At 26.8% G+C, this 27,996-nt stretch overlaps 1 long non-coding RNA gene across 4 annotated transcripts; it reads right to left on the bottom strand.

The window, feature by feature from the left end:
• Positions 1 to 155: 155 nt before the first annotated feature.
• LOC109605451 (uncharacterized) lies at positions 156 to 27,996 on the bottom strand. Of its 4 annotated transcripts, none has more exons than XR_007548684.1 (7): positions 23,074 to 23,283; positions 18,050 to 18,319; positions 16,996 to 17,104; positions 3,112 to 4,977; positions 1,502 to 1,551; positions 1,356 to 1,441; positions 156 to 1,300 (listed from the first exon to the last, which is right to left on the bottom strand). It is a non-coding gene; the product is annotated as an uncharacterized LOC109605451 (long non-coding RNA). The 4 variants fall into 4 exon arrangements; XR_007548685.1 differs by having other exon boundaries at positions 156 to 1,441; positions 3,112 to 3,349; positions 3,412 to 4,977; XR_007548683.1 differs by lacking the exon at positions 23,074 to 23,283 and adding an exon at positions 27,810 to 27,996 and having other exon boundaries at positions 156 to 1,441.

Raw genomic sequence — 27,996 nt, 5'->3', positions numbered from 1 at the left:
GTTAAAAATGTTAAAATTGCAATTGATTAGCAACTACGACAACTGAGGAATAAAAGAACAGAATATTTACATGAATTTATTTTTCATACAATTTTACATTATGAATATAAAACTCATAATTTCAGTGCAAAGCACCTGCAAACAGGAAACATACATAATACATGTAATATGAAGTTAAACACTGTGTATAAAAAACAAATTATTTATTTGGAAAAATAACTACGAGATCCAACATAAATAAACGGTTCACGACAGTTAAAATAGAAAAACTTATTTATATTTGTCGTATACACTCATTTAAACCATTTCTATTGCATTATTATTACATATTTAGAAACAACACAAAATATATGTATAAATATGTGAAAGGTACTAAATTAAATTTAATAAATATACAAGTATACAAGATGTACATAAATTAGATTGCAATTAATAACCTGTTAATATGCTCAAAAATTTGTTATTAATAAAAAAAGAGAATATAATACATTCACAAAACAAGTATCAACGCAATCATTGTTTAACTATTTTAATTATATAATATTTTCACATTGAATGTTGTAGCCGGATCAATTAAAATAATTAACCTATTGAAAAATGTTTAGGTGACCACCTGAAAGAATCAGGATATAAGATTATCCTGTATGAAACCTTGGTTGGTTAATTATTTCAATTGATCTGCTAATAATTATAACATTTATTATTTCATTTCACATTTACGGATATATAATATTCAACTACGGTTTTAAAGAAGGAGTTTGATTTGATTTTTATTAATGTGTATTAACATAATATAATACGATTTACTACCTATAATAAACAAATTAAATTGATAGTACAATTATTGCAAAGTAACTTTACTCTATAACAACCACTCAAAATAATTTTCTAAGAATAATATAATATAATATAAATAAGAATAATGATTACTCTAATAAAACATAACCAATAAACTATATAAATATATTAACTTGTGACAACTACATCTGAAAGATAAATTTAATCACAAACCATCATAACCATAATTACTATAACAAAATAATAGGTGAAGTAAATTAAAAATAAACATAATGTTACTAATAGTAACTGCAATAATACAAAAATGATATATGCTAATAAAGTTACTACAAAATCAATAAATCCCATTAGAAAATCAGAACACCTCACGGAGGTTAAAATTGTAAATATTATATAAATAAATACAATTTATATAAATAAATGTGACCTAGAAATTAATTAAATTCTATAAATCTGTTACAGGGTGCAGCTGAATATTGTTGGATTTTTCTAGCTACAAAATCTAAAAAATCGATATGGAACAAAAATTGTATAACAAAAGTTTAATATGTACTAACCCTCGAGAAATCCAATTTTTCACCAAATTGCCGTTATAACTAAACCACCATTTCCATATCAGAAAATGAATTAAATTTCGTACTACCTATTAAAAGTAAAACAATACAATTAAGGTTTTTGGCAGACCAACGTGATGAATACTCACCTGTACTCAATTTATTAATGTAATTAAACACTCGCTCTTTGCTGCAATTGCTGAAAATCATAACGAAAATCAATATATGATCTGCGATGAGAAGTTAAAAAAAATTATGTAAAATGTACTTGAAAATCCAAAAATTAAAAAAAATGGTCCTTTATAAACATGAAAAAGAAATCAAATTAATTAAGTAATTGTGCTTTTTATTTTCAATTAAAAAAATTAAATTGATAAGATAAAAATAAACTAGTACAAAAATATGTAAATTGATTAACAGCAACAAGTAAATTGTATAAACGCACTAATAATTTCACATAGTAAGAATAATCAATTTGTTGTTGTTGAAGTTAAATGATAAAAAAGTTGTAATATTAATAATAAAATTTTTAAAGATTTGCATGAAATATTTATATTTTACTAAAATAATTAAATAAACAAATTTCAATTTAATGGAATTATTTATATTTATTTTTTTAAGTATATTATCAAAACTTATTTACAATTAGGTTCCAGCTACTTCGACAAAACTGTGTGAATAAAAGAATTTTTTTGCGCGGGCCTGGTTGTGAAGAACTGCTAAGGGTGTGTCACACACATATTCTTCTAAATTCTGATGAAAATCAGCGTACAAGATACAGACACTAGTTTAGAAACTTATTTTATGCAATATTAAAAAATTGTCTTGTTAAAGATTTCCATCAAATTAATTCATATAAATTTCTCTAAAATAATTAAAAAATTAATGAATTTCTATTTATTTGTATTTATTTATTCTAATTTATTTATTTGTATTTATATTAATAATATATTATAAGCTTATATACAATTACTTGTGACACTATCATTGCATCATTTTACACAATTATTTAAACATAAAATCAATATCTATTTTTAGGTTTCAGCTACTGCGACAAAATTTTTAGCGCAAGCGCGGCAGTAGAGACCTACCTACCTAGGATGGTAGAATATGGGTTCTTCTCAAATCTAATGAAAATCATTTAATCAGCGAAGAAACTAGCGAACAAAACTGAAATTATTTAAATGTATGTCGTGTGTATATATAATAATTATAATAATTATTCGAAAAACAGGCAATATTTCTATTAGCCAACCTACCAATTATCATCTAAATCGAAAAAATGTGATTTTACATATTAACAATTATCAAAATAAAATGAGGACCCTACAAACGACGTACATTTTTATTATTTGGCATTAACAAAATAATATTTTCAGTGTTAATGAGTCTGTATAACAAAGTCTCCAAAGATTTATATCAAATTATAATAATAATAATAATAATAAAATAATTTAAAGAATTTTTATTTAACAATAAATTTTTATACAATTACTTAAAAATAAAATCAATACGTAATTACAACCAGGTGCCAATTGTTGCGACATAAATGTCGAGATGAAGTCTGATGAACTAAATAAAATTTATATGCTCAGAGAAGAGAACGAGACATCTCGAAAACAGTTTAATATTGTATTGTTTACCAAATAAATCAAACATTTATTTATAACGTCGTTTAGCTTATATATTAATTTATTTGTTGAACAATGCTCTTAGTACTATAAATACAAACAATTAAAATGTATGTATGTGTATCTACCTTGATTTTTCCAAAGCGCGAACTGTTGCGTCCCGCACGACTTTCAAAAGATTTGGATTTATGTTTACAGACACACTTGCATCCGCAGCTGCAAATTTATAGCTGCACCGAACGGAACGCGCGCCGGCCCGGATAGCATCCCCTTCAGCTCCTTCTCCGCGTAACGTAGGTTACAGTAATTAAAAAAAAGGGACATCCAATAACGTTGCAGTATCGATTGCTTTGCCCACCATAGGATCTGTTTAATAAAAGGTGTGACAATAATGAACAGGAAGTATTTAACTACATTTCACTAGTTACATATATGTATAGCTGGCACATGAGGTTAAGTTATCACTTTTACGTTGATCGGTTACATCTTTCAAATTTAGATCATGGTGAATGGAATTACATTGTACAGTAAGGTGGTAGAGATGCCTTGTTGAATTTACTCACTACGAGTAAAATTTTACGCATAAGTATTAATACACCTGGTACATGGCACCCTTCATTTACAATTGGTTCGAAACATGACCTTTACCTTAGACACATCCGCTTAGTTGAGCGTATTGAAATTTGAATTATGTAGGCGGCAACGACCAGAGATGGATTAACTCAATGTTCGAAACTAAATTTACTCGAGATAAGGTCATTTCAAGTCAACCCGAATAATTGCGTTATCTAATCCGAGTAACTATTTTTATTTTGACAGGTATTTAGTACATTTATTGAAATTAAAAATATATGGTTATGATAATAATGTCTATCTATTAAACATTTATTCGACTGGCAATGTCATATCGAGTGACTATCAAAATCTATTAATTCAAATTGGTTAATAAAAATCTGAGCCGGTCCATCTCTGGCCACTGATCTACGTCACATTATTGATTTTAACATTCACCTTAAAAGCAATTATATTTTGTCAAATACATTTTTTTGGTATGATGTCCCTTTACTTTTAAAATTTAATAAACTGTATGTTTTCAAAAAATACATTTTATTACTATGAACTATAAACAAAAAATTTAATTATCATTCTTTATCTTTTGAAATACTTTTATTTGTTATACTTCAATATTGTTAAACAATCCATATTTAAATTAGTTTATCCTAGTTTCTTTCTGCATAAAAATTCTTTAAATGGAACAATATTTCAATGATAAACATAGGAGCTAAAAAAGTTAAAAGTTTAAGTTACGACCGACCATCAATTTCGCCATTTAATTTAACACCAATCTAACCATATTTTTCGTTATAATTATTTGATTATTAAAAAATTTTGCAGTTCACTTTTTTTGTAGTTTTATATTTTAAATAATTTCACTTTTCAATGTTATCATACAAATTGGCACTTATGATGCTGGGTCAAACAATAACAATAAAACAGGTAACCTGTATGAACATTTATATACTTCATAAAATAACATAATAATCATATTCTTACAGAACGTCAATAAAAATATATTAATAAAAATATACATATAACTTACTAATTGAAAATGGTAATAAAATGGACAATCTATATTAACATCTTCAGATTACCTGGTGATTTTATTATTAATGAATAACATTAACATATTCTTAAAATACGCAAATGCTATGTTGTATTTAGAAGATTAGAATTAAGTAAAAATGAAAACAAGATAACGTAATGGTGTTTCCTTTACACCATGTATAACGTTTGATAAAGTTTCCAAATTCTGGCAGGTCCAAGGTATGGGTCGTACATCCACGATCCATTATTGTGTGACTTGAACACGATCCATCTTTGACGCCATTTTCATCTTGTCCATGACGTGTTGCTAATTACTGATGCGAAATAATGTCGTGTAGTAGATTTTCGTAACATGTCCTATACTCAGTGGAGCGGCTCCAAATTACTAGCTGTAAACACAGAATTTAATTAGTAATAGATAGGTCACAGTTACAAGTAAATCTAACATGTAATATGTTTGTAGTTTTCCTGTTTATGCTAATTATTCTCAGAAAAAATGACAAAATGAACTATTTTGTTATTCATTTAATTTATTCCTGATTTATCTGTTAAAACGTGATTATGACAATTGATTCTATTTTTAATTGTGCAGTCCCACTTGCAACAACAATCATGTTATGAAGAACTCGGTAAACTATTTTTTATAAATAGAGGCTTCCCTAATATAATAAATACGATTTATCGAACGCTGCGACAAATATTTAGTTAAATAAACGAAGACTGTGAGACTTAAAAATGATCTATGTTTAAATATATCTGATGGTGATAAGTCTTATTTGTAGAAAGAATACGTTAATTATTTTTATTAATATATTATTACATTAAATATTATATTCGCCAAATTAAAAAAAAAAACCCGAGTATGATAAAGTTTTTCAATTATTTTATTAAAAACAATTATTGTGGTGATGTGCTAGATCATTATTTGTTATAACTTCTGTCACTTTGTTTAAGGATACAGTTGATTAGTCTTGTTATTAATTTAATGTTCAGATAATTCCATCATTTTATATTCTTATAATATTATTGAATTAATAATTTAATAAAATAAAAACTTTTTTATAATTAATAAACAGTATAATAAATTGAATATATATTTTATCTTATCAAACAGGAGTAGTGAAGCACATGTGCCAAAATTCAGTTAAAAATCCATTTGCTAAATGGGATTTTATCAAACTTAAAATTAGTTTAGTGTTTAGTTGGTTGGGAGTTTTATTAGTGTACAAAATATCCCATAAAACATATTCAATTGAAAAAATACTAAATTATTCAGATTGTCTTTGTCCCCCAAACAAAACAAAAAAACAGGTACTATTTAAATTTTTTTAATTAATCAGTAAAGTAACCTTTAAAATACTATAAAAAATATGATTTTGATGTTTAATAAATGTTTAAATATAGGGAATGAGCATCCAAATTGTATAATTACAACTACATCCAAAAGGCAATTAATTTTATGTTTCCAAAGATCTTATCCTAATTCATTTGAATATTTTAATTAAGTTTTTAGTTCGCATCCACCATTTTTACAACTGTTGTTAGAAATGGGGAATGCGCAACCAATCCAATATGTACACAATTAAAAAAATTTAGACTGAAAGAAATTTAGAATGTATTCACATTATAAATGTTTAAATATCGTGAATGCGCAAACAAATTGTATTATTACAACTACGTCCTAAAGGAAATTAATTTTATGTTTTCAAATATCTTATCCTAATTCATTTGAATATTTTAATTAAGCTCTTTATTTCGCATACACCATTTTTACAACTGTTGTTAAAAATGGCGAATGCGCAACCAATCCAATAATTAGTTACTATTAAACAAATTCTAAGAATAAGTTGATTATATTAAAAGTAATTTATTTTATCCACTGTTAAATCCATTTTTAACAGGTACTATTTAATTTTTTTTAATTAATCAGTAAAGTAACCTTTAAAACACAATAAAACATGTGATTTTCATGTTTAATAAATATTTAAATATCGTGAGTGAACAAACAAATTGTATAATTACAACTACATCCAAAAGGCAATTAATTTTATGTTTTCAAATATCTTATTCTAATTCATTTGAATATTTTAATTAAGTTTTTAGTTTCGCATCCACCATTTTTACAATTGTTAAAAATGGCGAATGCGCAAGCAATCCAATAATTAGTTACTATTAAACAAATTCTAAGAATAAGTTGATTATATTAAAAGTAAAATATTATATTAGTATTTATCCACTGTTAGATCCATTTTTAACAGTTACTATTTAAATTTTTTTAATTAATCAGTAAAGTAACCTTTAAAACACTATAAAAAATATGACTTTGATGCTTAATAAATGTTTAAACATCGTGAATCAAGTTATATAATTACAACTAAATCCAAAGGCAATTAATTTTATGTTTTCAAATATCTGATCCTAATTAATTTGAATATTTTAATTAAGCTTTTTGTTTCGCATCCACTGTTGTTAAAAATGGCGAAATGGCAACCAATTCAATATGTATACAGTTAAAAAAATAAATTTAGAATGTATTAAAATCTTGTTTGAAGAAAGAATAAGTTAGTTAATTTAGATGGAGAGAATTATTTTTTATTAACGAATAAGATATCCATTTCACATTTAATTATTATTTCAAATATAACTGAAAGAAAAAATCTTGTTTATTTATTTAATTTATATGAATGAGTGTCTCCTTCAATCAACGTCAGAAATTATTTTAATAACATTCAAACTACGGTATTTCGTGAAACTAATTTAATGTTGAATATTCGAATATAGACTATTATTTGTCATAGATTTTGTATATCTAAAATCAGGAACACAATATAACAGTCTAATTAGTTATCATATTTTAAAACGACTTTGTAAATACAAATTACTTTGTAGTTTTAAATTATACCTAATTGATGATGTTCTTAAATAACTATGTTGGATATACATTTTGACTATAATAAATAATGACGACGCTATCTGGTAATTTTTTAAGATGAGCTTTTATTGCCTCTAACTGTATTGTCGTCACGGTATCCATCAGTATTGATCACCATTGCCAGAGGTGTATATTAATAGTCTCGAGGCCCGGACAGAAGATCAATATTTATATACGGGATATCCTGAAAATTAATTTTTATTATTAACATCTGTCATCGAGATATGAATCAAAACTGATGTTTTTACAAATTAAAAAAATTTAATTACTAATTTGTTTGCATTTACTCGCCTAGAACGAAAAAAATATTTTATTTTTTATGTGGTCAGTTTCAAAAAATTATGGTGCTTTGAAATATTATAAAAACAATTAGTTTAGAATTTGCAGATATTACATTCAATAAACTAGTATTGTTACGAATTTAAGTCTGAATATAATAACAGCAGTCTGGGTCCAGCGTAAACAATCACATTCTCAGGAACTAGGCTCGTTCCGGTTCCATTCACCCCACTACACGTGTTTGCCACAGGATGTGACGATATGTTGACGCTCATGCATTTAAGATATTAAAATAAACTAATTAAATTTAAATATATTGCATGCATAAATTTACTTTTCAAAACATAAATAAAAATTTGCTTTAGGTAATTTTTCATTTTTTAAAATAAATTCAATAATCAATAATACATTTTATAATTTAATAATATAAATCAAAATTATACATATACGTGTTTGAATATTAATTCTATAATTATGCAATAAATTAAAGAATATAAAAAGATACATTTTAATTTGAGTTAAAAAAAAACAATCAAATTATTAATCATTAGTTGATCTTGTTGCGAATTTAAGCCCACATAAATAATATCAAGGACGCGTCGTAAAATCCTTGTATGAGCCGATCTGAATCAATAATAAATATCAAATGTAACTGGGTCATCTTTATGTGAGTCAAACTCTCGAAATTGTATAATTAAATTTGTAACAATTGTATTCTCGAAAGTATTATATTTCGCAACAGGAAAATACTTTGATCATTCCGTGGTCGATTGAGTGGAATAATCATTAGAAAACATTTTATATAAAATCACCGACGTGAGGTTCAAAGTGTGCGTTTGATATTGTTAATTGTCATACGTTTAGTTAATTTTTCTCATTTATTGAAATTCGAATAAAGTTAGAAACTGACTAAAATTATGTACACACAAATTCTATACATAAATGCGCTATCTTGTCTCCTTGAAACAGTGTTGCCAGTTGTCTGAAAATTATCATAAGTTTAGTTTGTTTTACAAACAATAGGTTTTATGTACCAAAATAGCAACATTGTAATATATTAAAGGCAAGATGTATCAGAATATCTGAATAAGGTCTTAGGTTAATTAAAAAATAATTAGTCTTTACTTAATTAACTTTAACGTCCAAAAATGTTAAGCCAGCTATAACAAATCACATGATCATGTTGCAACGCGTATTACATTTAATTTTTTAATTATTATAATATTTGGTAATTATTTTCTTTGATTTTATTACAGCCTGCAACCTTTTATTTCAGCCAGGAATAAAAATTAAAAATAATTTATTAGAATTCAGTTGCCAATTTTATTATAATTAAACAGTGCTGTATATCACATATCAGGGATTTGGCTCGATCCAATTCCACCCCAAACTCGTACGTAAAGCTCCTAAGCCGACAATATGGAGGAGGAAATCATTGTCAAAGAAGAGAATTGTGTATTCTCGTAGACGGGTGTGTGTAACAAGTCTAGACGTCATCTCTGATTAAGAATAATTTAAATTAAAAAAAATTAAACTACCAAATTAAAAATCTGAATATAAAAAATTAAAATTAGCAAATTAAATTAATTACAGATACCTTACAACATTAACAGGTGGTAGGGCCTAAAAATATACAATATTGCGTTTAGGCTAAGTAGAATTAATCACAAACATTAAAAATTATATGTTATACTAACTGCTTAAAAAGTTTATGGAGATTTTTATATGAACTTTTAATGATTATTCGATGCCTTCCATATTCCAAAGATTACCCATATACAAAAAGTTCCAAAAAATATAAAAACCATTGTAAATAAAAATCGATTGATCTTGAGAACTAAAGTAACTTTCCCATGTCCTTTTATTTATTTAGTGTGCCAATTATTAAAAATTAAATAATAAATAAATCAGTTAATTAATAATTAATTGATATTAATTATTCTAATCCCATCATTTTATTTTTGAATATATGACTGTGTGAATTTTATATAATTTTATCAAAATTTACATTATACCGCAGAAATAAGTTTATTTGTAATTGTGTAAATGTGTTAATTTTCTTTTTTTCTAAAAATACTTACATTGAGTATTTTTTTGTTTACAATACAATTTCAAGACAGTGAAAACTAAAATGACACTGAAATTTGAACACAAATATAATTTGAAAGTTTTAATTTTAAAAAGTTAAGAAAAGTTTATCGTTTGGCAGCGGTTTATTCCCAATATTAATCTATATAAAATGATAAATTGAAAAACATAGGTTACAAAATTAAAAAAAATCATGTGGTTTTCGTCTTGCACACAAATTATACGAAAAAATTATGTTCTTGCATAACTAGAGGCCTCTTAGAAAGTGAATCTCTCAACAATAACTGCGTCATTTTGTTTTAAAATATAAAATTACCCCCTAAAGTTAATTAAGATCAAGATTAGTAGTAGATGTTTCAATCAACATTATTTGAAACATCATTATTTCGGACGAGCACCTAATTCTCTACGGCCTCGCTGCACTTTAAACCTGCGCTGGCCATAAACACCTGGCAGCAATGTTACAATGCCGTTCAGTCCTTGCAGTTATTTGGCGCACTAGACACATGATGAAGTTTTTAAAATGTTGCTGTGGAATGATGTTAACATAAGGTGAACAACATTTGCATTCAACACGGAAATAGTTCATTCAAGCGTCAATGATTCACATTTATCCGGATTCATGTAAGAATTACTCAAATCATAAATAAAATTTAACATTTTAACATTCATAAGACTTAACTAAGAGAGACGGTACTTATATAAAGTGTTAGAAGAGAGGAAAATAATTTTTCATAGAATTATATTTTCTTTTTTTATAAAAATCTTTTCTATAAAATGATTTTTCCACATTTAATCAATAATAATCAATATTATTTATTCTATATATCTATAGCTTTAAGTCGTATGAATGAACTGCTGCAGAACTTTTTTTGGAATGACTTTGTGCATGTATTGTTTATGAAGCTTTCATTGTAAAGTATGTCAATAATGGAAGTGAATGGTAATAAGAAGTTACAAATTTGTCCACGAAGAAGAAGGACATTAAATAACGTGACATCCCGAAATATGTTAAAACAAATATTTTTATAATATTTAATTCGGATATCACTCACACACAACAAATAAATAAATAAATTTTAAAGATCTATTAATTACCCTTCACTTCTCATTTATTCACAGTACCCACATCGTTTAATAAATGAATAATAACATATAACATGCACTTGCGATGAGGACAAAATATAAATTTATCTAAAGAAAACAATATTTTAAACGTAAGTTCGAAACAAATTTTAAATTTTTTATTATTTATTTTCTTAACTGATTTAATACAATAATTTTATATTTTACGAACCACTACTTCATCATCTGAGCTGAGTTTTTTGGAATATTCTCAATATTTCTATATACATAAAGAGATTCCTAATAAAGATTCACAATCAATAATGTATGGGGAATTATAAGGCTTTTTTAAAGAAGCATCATTTGACCCATATTCCGTTGTGAAAAATATTGGGGGATGGCAGCCTCACTTATCGGGTTGAATGTTTTGTTATGCTTCATGTAATGTTAAACTTTATCGAAGATCCAGCACCCTGTATAAATATATGCAGTATATATGAATTTAATGTAATATAATTTTTTTTTTTCAATTTTTCAATTTAATTTGAGTTTACCATGAATTAAAAAGAAATTCATTCAAATCTGTTATAACATTATAACTCCTATGATTAATTATAATTATTTGAGTACATAAAAAGGTTTTCTAATACAGATAAATTATTTTCAAATTTTAAGTAAACTAAATACTGTACAAATATAACTCATGTGTAAATTAATTAATTCTTATACAAGGTGTTTCTAAAATACGCGATCAAAATTTGGAACAGGTATGTTCAATAATAAAGAAAAATTAAATATATATTTTTTTCTCTTGAAGAAAAAACATCAAATTAAAATTTTAAATTTTCTTTTTTCTCATATATCTATAACCTTTAGTCCAATCGTGTTTAAATTTGGTAAAGTTTCTCTTGATTAATTTTAATTATTACATCCGTTTTTGAGATAATCCAGTTTTAATGTTAGAAGAAAGTCAAAGCAATTTTTAATTTTCAATACAAAGTATATATATATATATATATATATATATATATATATATATATATATATATATATATATCTAATAATTTACTTTATTAACATAACATAAACTCAATATTATTGAATATGTAACAAAAATTAGAGTTAGAGTTTCATTTGAACACATTAATATTTAGTTACATAAAAAAGCATTAAAAAGAACAAAAGTAAACATTTATTACAAATTGTGTAATTTTCCGTTTTAATGTATGTAATCACGTCACAAACAGAATATTAAATTTAATTGAAGAGAATACAAAATAACAATGCTAATTATTGAAAGGTTATTATTCAGACTATTTAATTTTCAGGCCGGCAGTATTCAGCGTCAACCTTTGAAGTAATTAAATAAAACAAACAACATTGTCACATAAACAGAATCCCTCCCCACAAATTGTGTGCTTTTAATATGTTTCGGCTTTAATTGTGCTACACGGTAGTTTTGATGAAATTCAAAATATAAAGTAAATACTGGGTTGTTTGTTTATATGTTTATAATAAGTATCGGTGTTTCTTTTTTAAATGGAACATTGTAATTATGTGAATATAATTTTTCAGATCTTTGTCAATTAATGGACGACTTCTAGAAAATTCTACGCTTCTAGTTAAAGCAGATATTTGGTAAGAAAAAAATAAACGTATACTAACTAAATTACATATATGGGTATATAAGGTCGAGAATAAATTTGGACATATACCATCAAAAGTGTTTGTTGAGTATAGAGCAGATAATCTGTTAATAGTAAATTAACAAATTTTCAATATTTTAACTTTTGCTTCCGCTAAATACATATTTATTGACAATTCGATTAATTTTACAACTTGTTTACATGTTTCAGGATTTTATTTTGGAAACTAATACTTCTATTATTTATTATAACATTATTCAAATCCAAATCCAATCGATATTCTTTCTTTCGTTTTTGCGGTAAATTTAAATTCTACGACAAAGGGTGTTGTGTTAAAAATTGTAATATGATTTTTACGCTGGAAATTCAGAAAAGATAATTAAAAACTTCACTGATTTCCTATTAAATATATTAACGATTAACGGATTACTGTAAATTAACGGATTAACTGTTTAATTAACTTAAATCTTTGGATAACTATGCTCAGTTTTCTTTTGGTGTCGGTAATAATGAGGATTCATTGAAAACGTTTAGTGACTACCTTGCCAATATAAACTGATTCAACTTGGCACATTAACAATTAAATTTATTATCAAATAGATTAACGACTCTTTTTTGCAAAGCAATAAAACAATATTCATTAAAAATTTGAAACCACTACAAAAAAGTAAATGATGCAAATGCAACGTTTCTTCAAACCAGATAATCAAAGTGTTTAACAAATGAGATGTTCAAAACGTTGACAGTAACTAAATTTGGCACTGAATTACACAAAAATATTAAAATTATAAAACAATATTTGTTATATAGGTCGCGAAAAATTAGTAATCAAGTATATTTTTTAGGACGAGGTTACCCTGGAAACAAGAAAAATTCATGAGGATAATTGAAGTGACCCAAGTAAGTGACGACCTCGAACTCTGGAGACCTTAAAACATTGGGAAATCATCTGGTTACTATTATTTTTTATATGACAGATCAAAATTCGTTTTTGTCTGATATGTCTAACAGGCAGTAACTAATCATGGTCTCACATTATCGTTACAAATATTTTTTACAGTGGATTAATTCAACAGAATTGGAAGAATGAGATTTTAGTTTTCCACTGATTTTATATATTATTTTCATGATGACTTAAATTATTAGTTCTCATAATCAGTTCAAGCCAAATTTTGCCTGTAATTAATTGTTCAGTTTTGAAAATTATTGAAAACACGTTAAACTGATCATGTGAACTGATGTATTAAGTCGCTCTCTTGTATTATCAGTATACATTTTATATATTTTATTCCATGGATTAGTTCCCCAGAAAAAAATATATTAGATAAATGAAATTTTAATTATTTCACTGACTATGTTTTAGCTTGGATGATAAAGTAATAGTTCTCATAATCAGTGTAATTGTTACTGCCTAAAGGATACACAAATTCAGTTCTGTCTGATATACTTAATTGTTCAGTTTTCAGTCATTTTCACTGTCACTGTCCAGCTAAACATTTAAAGCTACTTAACCAGACACTAAAACTGATCGTGAGGACTGATGCATTAAGTCGCTTCCTGTTATTATAAATACAGATATTTATTAAACTTTATGCCGTGGATTAGGTGAACAGAAGATATAAATTTATTATAAGAAAGATATTTTAATTGTGCACTTGATTTTGTGTATCATTTTAATGATTATATGATGTAATGGTTCTCGTAATCAGTTGAATTGCTACAGTCTAAAAGGTGAATAAACTCAATTTTGCCTGTAATAGATAATTGTTCAGTTTTCACTGATCATGAGAACTGATGGATTAACTCTCTTACAAATATTTTTTACAGTTTATTTTATGGATTAGTTGAACAGAAGAAATAAATTTATTATAAGAATTGTAGATTATTTTGATGAGGACGAAGTAATAGTTTTCGTAACCAGACAATTGTTACTGCCTGAAAGATGTATAAGTTTTAATTTGGTCTAATATACTTGACACCTCATTGTTACACATTTCAAGATTTGTGAAAAGATATTAAACTGATCATAAGAATTGATACATTAAGTTCCTTTCTAATACTATTATTACAAATATGGGTTAGTAGAGCTAATTAATTTAAAAAATGAGATTTTTAATTCTGTCACTGACTCATAATCAACTCAATTGTGACTGTCTAAAAGATGAAATATTCAATTTTGCCTGTTCAGTTTTCACTGAACACTAGACTGATCCTGAGAATTGATACGTAAAAAAATTTGGCAGAGACTAATGGTAAAAATAAAAATTACCTTTTTTGATAACATAATTAAATTGAGATATAGGTAGTGTTTCTTCCATTTTAAATTTATCGAAATCGACGGAAATTTTTAGTCACTATTTTATTAGAGGCGAATAGTACAAAGAAAAAACAAATTTTCCAATTATAAATAAATAATTTTGAGCAAAATTTCTAAACTACTTTTTAATATTTTTCCTAAAATGTTCTTTTTATGGTACTTTTACTTTTTGGAGCAAGCTGAATTTAAATATTAATTCATTAACATATTTTATGTAATGTAATGTAAAGGTTTATATTTCATAACACTATGAACTTAACTGTTAACAACAATTATGTATCAGATAAAATTATTTTTCCCATGTTCTTAATTCTCAATTTGGGCAACATTTTTCATTCCAAAACAAGCATGCCATTTTCATATGCCACACGAGTCACAAAACCTTTAGTAGTAATCTTCAGTTTTTAATCTGATATAGACACAATGTCGGGTCTTTTGATAAAATAGAGGATTTACTAAAATCTTTTGCATAGTTATTATAAAATGGCTTCCACCAGAAATATTATACAATTTATAGTAGACTTCTTAGATCATAACAGACAATCTGTAGATAACTCATCTAGACTTTAAAATGTTCAATAATATTCACTTTCTATATAAGGACTATTTTTCTACTTTTTTTTGTACATTTCCCAATTAATTTCATTTTCATCCTTATCCATCTATGTTTTGTTTTCTTATATTATCTTATTCATTTCCCATTTAGTTCTTATTTTTTTTTCTGTGCTTTTTCCTTTCCAATCTTCTTAATTCATCTTACGCCAAAATTATCTTTCTTTCCTTGTGGTTTAGATTCTTTATTTCTATAAAAATAAATCCAGATATTATAGATTTTACAATTTGTAATTCCATCTTTAAAATTCGAATTAGAAATGTAGTTTATCAATTCCTGTAATGTAGTGTAATAAAAATCTCTTATTACAGTTTGGCCCTAACATGTGTAGACTATAATAGTAATTTACTTGTCATTAATTAAAATGTTAAAAATAGCTATTATGTTTACTGAACAGTTGCTGTTTTTAGTGTTCCTTGTTTTTCCAAATCATCCTGTGTCAATTTTCTTCCACATGTGTTTTATGAATTGTTCGTTTCGTAAATCTGTGACCTCATTACCAGTAAGAGGTCAGTTAGTTTCTCCATTATATGTATGAGCTTCCACACTAACATGGTATATTGTAAATTCATTATTTTGAGTTTATAACAAAGGGTTTACACATCCTATCAAAATAAATTATAGAAAAATATGGTTGGGTTATAAGAGTTTGAATCACATTATACAGTAAACAAAATGTCGTTCAATTCCTTATTACTGTGCCCCTTCTATTGTAACTGTGTCACATTTTTTTATCAATAGATCTTGAGTGTGAATAAAAATTTGTATTAAAAGAAAAATAACAATAACAAAATATAGGAGTCTATTATAAATTAATATATCGAAGTAGTAAAACTAATACACTAATTATTTATTTCAGTTTTTTAATCACCCCATATATTACGTCAAGAGTGTGTTGACCTCCTATTGATCCTTGGTTGCGCTGCGCACCGCAACATCATAAACTTTATACATAACCATTCGTAATCGATTGAGCCAGCCCCTTGTAGTTAGAAAAGATAAAGTTTTCGGATAAGAAAAGTAGAAGATAACTAAGGTTAGTATCAATACTTTTTTTCACACGACTTAATTATTTTTAATGAGTTTTTCTTGTTTATAGGATTTATTCGATGTTAGATTTTACTAGTTTTTAAAAAATATTCTTATGAAGATAAGGTACTAGATGAAATTACTATCAATTAGGTTATGGATGGGACTAGGAAATTTTCGATGGTATTATCTGGTTGATCTCATGCATTGAAAATTTATTCGACAACACACTTTGACTTTAGGTCATTGAGTTTCCAATATTATTTGAAAATATTTTGTGTTCATTGGAATTAGATCTGCTCTTCTTTCGATTATATGATATCACGAATTGATGGAAACTAATTCAGCCATATTCGAATGAAAAAAATTCTATTTAACAAATCCATTTAATTTACACTTTCGTCTATTATTTAATTGATAGTATTCGAGGTCTATTACCTTGATCTTGTTTGGGGTGTTCCATTTCCAAGTAATCTTTCTGAAGTTCTTGGGAAAAGTCTGTGCATCTTGCCGGCTTGTCTTTTATAAATTTCAAACCCCTGGAAACCTGGAAATTACTTATATTTTATGGTTTGTAATTTCACATAAACACAAAAAAACTAAACTAAAATTAATAAAATTGGAAGTTTAGACTGTTGTGTAGTTTTAAGATTATCCTGTTATAATACTTAATGCTTTAATAAAACTTTGTTATCTGGTGATCTTCTATCGGTTGAAACTGATAGATATATCTAAAATAATATTATAATTATAGTTATTATATAAGGAGAAACATTCATCAATAAAATAGAAAATATTTTTGAAGAACCACAATATAATGAAATTTTTAAGCATCGATCTAGATAGTATTTTTACTTAGTTTAGTTTCGCTAAGATGATTTAATGACTAAATGTTGGATTGATAAGATGTGCTCTAGTTAATTAAAATATTATAAAAATAGTTTTATTAATTTTTACTCTAATTTGTTAATTATATTGTATAATGTTTACAAGGAATATAATTGTGGAAAAATAAAGAATGAAATGATAAACATTAGTTTTGTTATAGTGTAAAGATTTATAGGTAAACATACCTGCGTAATGGCGTTGCACGAAACGACACTCTTTCATGAACCGGCAATGCCTGACTGGCACAACAACCGCCATGAGTACTAGCTATTGCATACAAATGGATACATAATCATGATATTGATTCTTGCTATTCCTGACGGAGGTTTAAAACCGGTGAATTAGCGTCATTTAAGTACAAAATAATACATTACAAAATTTTCATTACTTAAAACAAGATCTTTAACAAATTGACAAAAGAGAAAATAATTTTACAATAGATATAAATGGATTGTGTTTTAATTTTGTTAGTAATCTTAAGACTATGGATGAACGAATCCAATTTATAACAAATAAGATTTTTGTCAGTATAACATTCATAAATTGGAAACTTAATTAAAACATGAAATGAATGAGGCATTGTGTAGATGATAAACATACTTACTACGATTAATTTATACATGGGATTCCATCGAATTCCGTAAATTCAGGTGTGATGGTGAATCATGGTACACTGTGTTATCCTAGCTACACCCATGACATAGCTAGCCTACCATCTTTCTCTGGAGTGAGTCCAGGAGGCGACTATTTGGTTTAATTAAAATAGTTTGAATGTTATAATGAAAATTTGTCACCTCCGACCAGAGGGGGCACCAACTATTCTGAGGATCATGTCAATCTTTAGCTAGGTCATGTTCATATTCAACGTGACACCCTGAAACAACAACAAAACTAGTTTTATTTTTGCTAGTAACAATTCAGAGGTTTTTGTATTATTTCAACGCTAAATGCAGGTATTTTTCCCAACAAACAAGCACTATTAAAACATGGGTGTTTATTCTAATATCCTCTTTATTAGTCCCATTCATTAACAGTACAACAGTATTCCTATACAAAAGAATCTTCAACAGAAGATTATAGGGGATTCATTAATATTCTGTTACATTCGAAAATGCTAAGCACATTTCGTCAATCGAGTCACTTTAAAATGTGAATAGAAAATGTTTTTTAAGATTTTGGGTTATGCAGATATCTTTTAATTTTAAATATGGATAACTTAGCAACTCTCATAAATTTAGTAATTACTAACTATTTCATACATATGTATTTATGCATCGAAAATAAAAATGATGACAATTTATTTTCGGCTTTTGTCCTAAAATAATGAATTTTTAACCGCAGACGGCATTATGGCCAAATTTCCGACAATGCATTATATCACATTCATACAGTAATATTGATTTGTTATAATCATTATGGGCATTAAGGTTCAGAATTATTGGAAAGTTCGGCAGGTATTTATGTTCGTAGTCCTGGATCTAGGACACCGACTGCCAGATGGAGCCTCCGCTGACTTCTAAAACGACTGAAACGTATCGATTTACGTTCTGAAAACTGATTCATGACAATCTGGTGGTATAATTAGGCGAAAGGACGTCACCGTTTATTGATGACGTCGTGAGGTACACGTTGCCGCTATTTCATTTTTATCCCAAAAAATTTTAAAACAAAAACGTCTTAAATATTATATTAAAACATAATATTAACCTGAAACAAAATTCTAGCCTTTAAAACACTTTCAAAAATTCGATTCTATTTTTTTATCAACTTCCCCATTCTAAATTGACTAACAACTAATTAATTAATTTAAATAATTAAATTAATTTTAATAATTAATTAATTTTTATCGTCTATTCTTAAATAATTGGAATGTGAATAAAACATTGCATAATACAAAAGACGATAAATTTATACTCCACTTTGGTAAATTAGATTCTCTTACATACGATATGTAGTTTCACATACAAATACTTTATAGTAAATCTAGTTGATTTAATTAAATATTTAATTATAAATTAAATATATTATCTCTCGATATATAGCGTGGCCCATTTAAAATAGAAATACCCACTTACTTAAGATTCAATTTTAATCAGTAAATACCATAAATAGCTCAAAATAACTTGAAAAAGTTATAAAAATCAATGAGGATTTTTATGGAGAAAAGTTTTTCATTGAATTTAGCACTCCCTTCCCATAATTGATAAAATTGTTTAAAAAATTATCCAAACATTTAAAATTCAGAAAGTGTTTGTGACGCTTCGTGATAAAAATCGATTGAGCGGGAGTGGAGTAATTCAATTTCTGTAATGTAATGGCTTTTGTGAAATGACTCTATGCATAACCGTATTCCTTCATTTATCCACACACGTTGTTTTTAAAAATGTAATGTAACTATAAATGATGTAAGTAATGTTTTACAACTGCGTTATTAATAACAAAACAAGTTTCTTTTGGTATTTTAATAAAAGAGTAAAAAGTTTAAAACTTCAATTTACACACTTGTTTTTAAAATAACATGTATATTTTATGTGTTTTGTAATTATTTTTCGTTTAATTAAAATCTAGATAAATAATATGAAAAATAATAAAAATTAATCTCAGTCACCTTATTAAATTTGTTCGTCTTTTGCTGATTGTAAGACAACGGTACATTTAATAAGGTGATTCAGGTTTACTTTCAAAGAGAAATTCTCTTGGTTGTTTTATAAAAGCCTAAGGGGAAACAATACGTTACTGTAATGAACATTGAAGTGTATTCTTTTTAAAACATCTAAAACAATTTATAAATTTATATGGTATGTACAGTGGCTACGTTTTTTTCAAGTAATATGAGAAAACCTGTTAGTAAAATAAAATTTGGATTTAGATCTTGTTACAGTACAACTTCAACAGAAACAAATTACTTTAAAATTAACTAAAGAAGTATAAATAAAATTCAAAATATATAAGGAACTGAACTAAAAAATTAATGTTTTCAGCTAAAATAAATTACAATATATAAAAATGCAGCAAGTAACAAGTTAACAAGTTAATTGTCAAAAGATCGATCTCTTTATAAAGGTTTGAAGTAGATGATAACTGTCCGTACACCCCGCTAATAATACATCAAATGAGACTGAGTAATTGAAAGTACCCTTCAACAACAATGTTGCCAAGGTAAATATTTTACTAAATAAATCTCCATTCGAAATTGAGAGTACTTTGTCTAAATAATAAATATTTTTGTTCTTGATTATTTTTTACAGTTATTTCAGTAAGCATTACGAACGTATTAGTTATTCCAATTTTTTTCTACAAAACTTGTTGACTTAAAACGAAAAAACATTAATTGGAAAAGGAATAAAATTCTTTTATTTTTCGTTTTGCATTAAATAAATGTATAAACGAAAAAGATGTAAACAAAAGTTCAAACTTAATCATGATTCCACAGAAGGAACAAGATATATTATCATGATGATGATAGTGACGAGACATACAGAAGTGATCACAAAGGGTTTAGGTGATCGTTTACTGGTGTAAAGCTGGTCACATCCTCCTCAGCTACTTAAATCTGGAAGAAACCATAGCAACGGAAAAGTATTGATGAAATGCATGGGAAGTTATACCTCATATGCTCGGCACTGAACAATAAGAAAAGTTTAACCCCACTTCACGATACAACTCAGATATGAAATGCTGCTGAATACAGAGGTATTCCAAAAACTGTTGAGGAGTTTTATCCTGGTTACACCTGATTCAATTGTGGTCGTCAATAGACAATGCATATTAATCTGTTGCAAATCATCTGAAAAATATTGATCACTGACTGATTTTATTTGAAAATAGTGGTGCTTAATAGTGGACTTGAGTACCGCTTTATAAATTTTGCTGCCCAACCTTATCAACTGACTCCAAATTTTTCAAGAATTTTATTAACTTTTCATTCTGTGACATTCAAAAGAGTATTTTTAACCGAAGCACCTAATACAAAGACATTTTCTCTTGACTTAAAAAAAAAATCGATATAAATATGTACATATTTAAGCTATTGATGAACCAATCGCAACAAACGACTCGTATTGACGCCTACATTAGACACACCCACACCTTTCATTGCTCACTGAATGGCTAACCACAAACATTGAACACTGATTAACGGAATGGACACATCACAGATGCTTGGATGGTTTGTAATACAGTATCACTTTGAATATTAATTAATTCGAACAGAACTATGATGACCAATATATGAAAGCAAAATCTTAAATCAGTTTAAGAGGTCCACGCCAAAAAAAATTGAGGCACCTTCATAGCATAATTGAACCACATCCATGTTTTGTGGATATAACAAACTTTTTACGTAGTTTTGTCAGTGTAAGATATTTTAACATAAGCAGATCCATCGTTTTTTATAAATAAAATTTAGACTCGTCACTAAAAATGATTATTTTGTGATCCAGTGAAAATTGGATTTTCACTTCTTTAGTAAACACCCAGGTCGTTTAGTACGTTTGAAACCAAACAAATTTCCATCTACTAACCGTTTTCTCACACACACACAAACTAATTTCAGTAAAATTTCATTTTTTCCAGATTGACTTTAATAACTCTCAGCCATTTCTTCTGGTTTCTCTGAGACTTGATAAATCTGAATTATAATATTTTCTACTGATTTACTTCGTCCAATGATTAAATAATTATAATAAGCAAATAAAAGTAAAAAGTTGCTATAATGTTGTCTATTGAAAAGTAGAAAAGAAAATTAGATTAGCCCATTATATAGTTATTACAACAACATATAAATCAATAAACATTATAGGTACTTGCATAGTATTCAAGTAGTACAGTTCATATTTTTAATATGTTCCAATACTTCTCATAATCATTTTTGAATTTGGAATTCTTGAAATCTTATGTAGTTTTTAAACGAAAGATTATTCATCCCTAGTGTTCTTCTAGCCCGGTACCTAGCCTGATGTTTAAATTCTTCTCTTGAACGAATTTATCAAACAAGAGTACAATAAAACAAAAATACAATTCAACAGTATTACAACACATAACTTTCCACGTACCAAAACAATATTTTATTCCAACTCTACATTATGTAACGGAAATTCAGAATCAGAACAACAACGAGTTTTCACATTCATTTTTCTGAATACGGACATTTGACTAGGTATAAAAAAAATTATAAGTGACCTTTCAAAATAACTCAGATGATCACTGAAGTACCTAAAACTATCAAATAATTTAAAACACCAAAATTTCTATGTAATTTTTTTAGTTGCTATTATATTTTTGATTATTTATGATAATAAATAACATTTGGCATATTAGTTGAGGACATAGTATACAAAATTTTCATTATTATTTTATTATATTTTCCAAATAATTAAACACTAAAAAATTATAAATTTATAATAATTATCTTTAATAAATAGCATGTGTACACTAGTACGAATTTTTTAATGCCATCTCTACTTAATTATCTATCTATCTATCCAAGAGGAAAAGCTTACTAAGACATATTTTCTGGGAGCCTCCACTAAACTTAATACGACATTTACTATAAAGCAGCGATTGTTTGCTTGTATTTGTTCGAAAGTTGGAAAAGGAACAAAATAGAATAATTAAATAAACTTTTACCTCACAATTGCGATGAAAGTATATTGAATAACCGGTGTCGTTAATGAAACGATTCGCAATCATCCGGCTCGATATTCAATAAATAAATGGCACCAAACCCCGATTTCTGATCGACGCACCAGTCCCGAAATGGTTCGGGACGGAACGGGTACCACTTAAGTGCCGGCGTACCCGAACCACATCGGACGTCATTTCGTAACGCCAAAGGCCACCGCCGCATTAACAACCACCACAATCACGCGTCGCGTATAGACTAGACGAATTCGAACTCCGAAAGTTGAAGGAAGATCGAGGCAACATTACGGTAACGTGCGCCTACGCCGCTGCGTTGAAGGCACCCTCCCGCTTATTAGGGTGCTCTTTGCGAAAACAAAAGGGATCATCAACAAACTTAATTTGTAATCACGTAATTTTGCAAAATTTTATTGTTAAATATCTTAACAATTTAATGTAAACTGTTAAAATAATATTAATTTTGTTTAATTTAACATGTCGCGTGAGTTCATTAATTGGAATTTAATTAATCGTCACGTTTTCTATGGGGTTGACGTCTGGACATCGGGACGGGCAATGTTGCATTTCTGTTTAGGCTCATTTTCATGTTAAAACAAATTTATTGTCAATATATAAAAGCAAATTATTATATTATTCCTATATTTCGCAAGGAGTTTTGTTTCCTTTAGACCCCTAATGTGCAGCCCAGCCAGCGAACGAATAATCGTTCGAAAAACTGGTATTAAAAAAGGTCTTTGTCCGATGAATACTGTGGGGTGCATTTCCCATTTAATCGTCTAACAATAAGCGCGTTTGGCCGGTTTTGCAACGAGTAACCGGGAGTTGGGTTTAAAAGAAATCAATTTGACGTTCTACATTGACATACATTTTCTATGAAGATACGGTGCATGTAACGAATTGTACGTTATTCATTAAGGTTATATAGTACACTAAACGTACACATTAGTTTGATTTGGTTGGTCAAAGAGACAGCAAAATTGCTTATCAGAACTTAATTAAAATATTAAAACACGATGGAGGATTGATTTGAATTTTCTTTTTATTCATTAGTAAAATGAGAGATGTAATGAAACCATTTTTTAACGATAATTATTTAAAATTGATTAAATGATAATCGAGTCTAGGTTCTCGATTGATTAGTGCAATCTAAATCTATATATATTATTTAAATATATGCTATCTGACCAGTCGCATTTATTTTAAATAAAAATTATTTTGATTTAGGCACGATATGAATAATTGTAGAATCAATATAATGTAATTATGTTAAATAAAATGTAAAATTCATTACATTTAATTAGAAGTGTACATTTTCTAATTAACAATAAATAGTAATGTACTTAATGTAATGGCCATAATTATTAATTTAAAAACAAATTTGAAATTTTCGACATTTAAACTATTATTTTGAGTTTGGATGAAATTCTTTTTATTAAGATTTGTATTAAATCAGCAAAGATTAGTTATATATCAAGCATATAATTTTAATGAGCTACGCATTCCAACCATTGTTACGTATCATGAGGTAAATTCTATTATCTACAGGCTTGTTACTTGTTCACAACATATTGTTCAACATTAGATAAATTTGCGTACAGTGAGTAGAGAAAATTGTAAGCAAGAACGTTCATTTATAAATTTGTACTTAATTGAAACCAATGTTGTAACAACCATGCATTGGATTCTCAATAATATTTAGGACTACGATAATTGAGAAGTTTTATATTGATTAAATAAATTTTTATATTGATTGAATAAATACCTAAATCTTTTATAAGTTACTTAAATCAGTAGTTGTCACACATTAAAGTCGATTAAAATTCTATATAACTTCTAGAATTGAAGTTTGTCAAACATACCATCACTTTAAACACTTATGTATCTTTTAATCTATTACATATTCAAATTATGAAGTCCGATTTTGAAAATTTGAAGTTTTATCTATAAAGCTATGATGTACTATATAATTTTATTGACCACCACCTGTTTAACCCTTATTGAACAAATCCACCCACTGTGCAGTGGTCGAAATTTCATCAAATTCGCAGAGTCGCTTATTGCGCAACGTAACAAATTGCACCGCGAAATGAATTGCTTTGCTAGCCGCAAATAGAACGAACAAAATTGATACAACCAACTTTGAACTAGATATACACACCACCGCATTGTCTAGGAATAATTTTAATATATACGATAATTTTATTTAAAACTCTTGTTTTAATTTAATTTGAAAATGGATATACAAAATTGACTAGTAGATTATTGAAGCAAATGAAACACCTGCTAATAAAAGTATATTAATAAAACAAATATTATAAATAACAAAGTCTCATGCAGCCTATGATAATAATTAAACGTGTTTCAATGAGTGGAATTACTTTTCAAATGTTTTGAAATTTATTGGTTATAATTTTTTATAATAATAAATCATATTTTAACAGATATGAAAACCTCGAAAAAGAATAAACAAGGAAACTATCACTTTTTAATCATATTAGTTATCTAATTAAAAATTCGTTGAAATATCGATTTTTCATTAATCAACATTGATTAAATTAATTAATTTACCCTGATTCCCCTTTTTTAGTAATCATCTGTAATTACATTTGTTCATTTAAAATCAGATAATTTTACATTTTATTTGACCCAATAATTACTTAAACTAATTAATGAAGCGAATCAACTAGATGCGACGTTTACCAATTGGGAGATTCGCCTCGTCCTGTGCAATTTCCGAGAAAACAGCAGGATACTTAATTAATGTTTACGCTTCGTTCATAAATGATCAAAACATCGCGAGTTGATGGGAATGCAAAGCTGCATCGAATTTCTTGGCTTGTGTTCTTTTTGAAAATTCCATTTATCTAGAGACTGTACTATTATAATATATAGAAATTTAGGAGCTCCAATAAATAATAAAAATATTGCATCCTATAACTAACTATTTATAGTGGCAGAAAATTCACCTTTTAATTATTTATAGACGATATTAATAAAAAACTCGATTGATAACAGTTTACATTAGTATTTGGCTCGTCACATTTAATTAAATGTTAAATACATTATGAGCTCAGTTAATAACACTAAAAGATTATAAATGGCAAAGCCTCCTGCAGCCTATGAGAATAATTAAACGTGTTTTCAAATGTTTTGTATGCCTTAATGCCACTGTGACAAAGTATGAAGTATGTATCAATACAAGCAAACTCTTCCGATCTGACTAATAAGAAACAATTATCTGTCAATTGTTCACATTCATTTAGCTTTTCGCACATTTTCTGTTGAAATTAAATCTTTTATCTAACCCATTCATTTTTCTATTATTATTACTATTATTATTATTATTATTATTAATACGTATAATTTAGAATAATGATTTAACTGCAAATTATAATAATAATATTCTAAACATAAATAACAACGACGCTTTTAAAACATTTATAAATGATTCCATAAAGAAACGCTGGTGAAAATACTCTCTACTTAACACATTAGTGCTCAATTAAAAACGATACGCAATTTTACTAACCAAAGCAGAAGTTTACATTTATAAACAAGCACTACTTAATTGAAAAATTTTCCAATTTTATTAACCAAAGCAGAAGTTTATGTTTAGTACCACTTAATTGAGATGTTTTACAATTTTATTAACAAATGTAGAAATTTATATTTCTAAACAATTACCACTTAAAATATTTTGTTATTTTAATATATGGAAACATAGTTAAAAGTTAATTAAGATTTTTTATGACATTTTGGGAAGCTTCTCTAACTTACTTGATTATATTTTTACAATAAATTGCTAATTGAATAAAAAACCGAAAATTGGATCAATCAAATTGTATAGTCAGAATAATAAGCGGTTACTCTCTGAAAGGATGTAACTCAAAAATATATTGATTTGAGATATTTATTTAAAATTTCAGTACGATACTTTTGAAGGTATAGACTATCAAAATATGTAAAAAAAATAAAACTAGGTTCCTCTCAATAAGTACGACGAACAAAATAGAATAAAAATAACATTTTAACCACTTAATTTTCATTAGACAAGATTAATTAACAATTAATTATTTATCGTTTAATTTAAAATAAAAAAAATTACTAGACCATACTGTATAGAACTTCAAATTATATATAAACACTCATTGTAAACATAACATTTATATTTACAATCATATACTTTTCGATTGTAATTGTACATATATTAGTAGAATGCGTATGTTAATTATAAAACATGAAAGTGCGTGTGCATTTTTTCATTCATTTATTTATTTCCATTAAAAATAATTAATATAATGAATTATAATATTGCAAATTAATTATTTGAATAGTTCAGTATTAAATATCATTTAATGAAAGATTCCATATCAAAATTTACCCTTCTGCAACCCATTAATATAAAATCAATTACAAAAATGAGTTACGTTTTAACTCACATTTATTTAATCAAATTACTAGTTGTGTCCTCATTTTATTGAATACACGAAAACACAATGTTATTATTTTAAAATGGAAATAAAGTGACCGATTTTTATAAATTAAATAATAAAATAAATAATTAAATTAATATATTAATAACTCGTAGTACATTCATCAGTAGTTCATTCAAATAACTAACTTAATTTTTAACATTTGAATATTTGAATAATTTTTTAAATATATTTAATACCTTTAAAATAAATTAAGCAAGGAAACGAATAAAGAGAAAATTAACTTACAATTAAATAATGTGGAGGCACCCCAGACCGGACGATACCTAAGCAAAGGTTCCCACAGATCGAAATGCCGTAACACATCGTTCCCGTTTATAAGACATCCAAAGGACACTTACACGTAAAGGTGTTAAATATCGCGTATATGAGGTAGTCGCAATCATACTGGATGGTATTCCACACGCGGCGCGAA

This window comes from Aethina tumida, chromosome 7, assembly GCF_024364675.1.
Source record: "Aethina tumida isolate Nest 87 chromosome 7, icAetTumi1.1, whole genome shotgun sequence".
Lineage (NCBI taxonomy): Eukaryota > Metazoa > Arthropoda > Insecta > Coleoptera > Nitidulidae > Aethina > Aethina tumida.
This window is presented reverse-complemented; position numbering and strand designations above follow the sequence as displayed.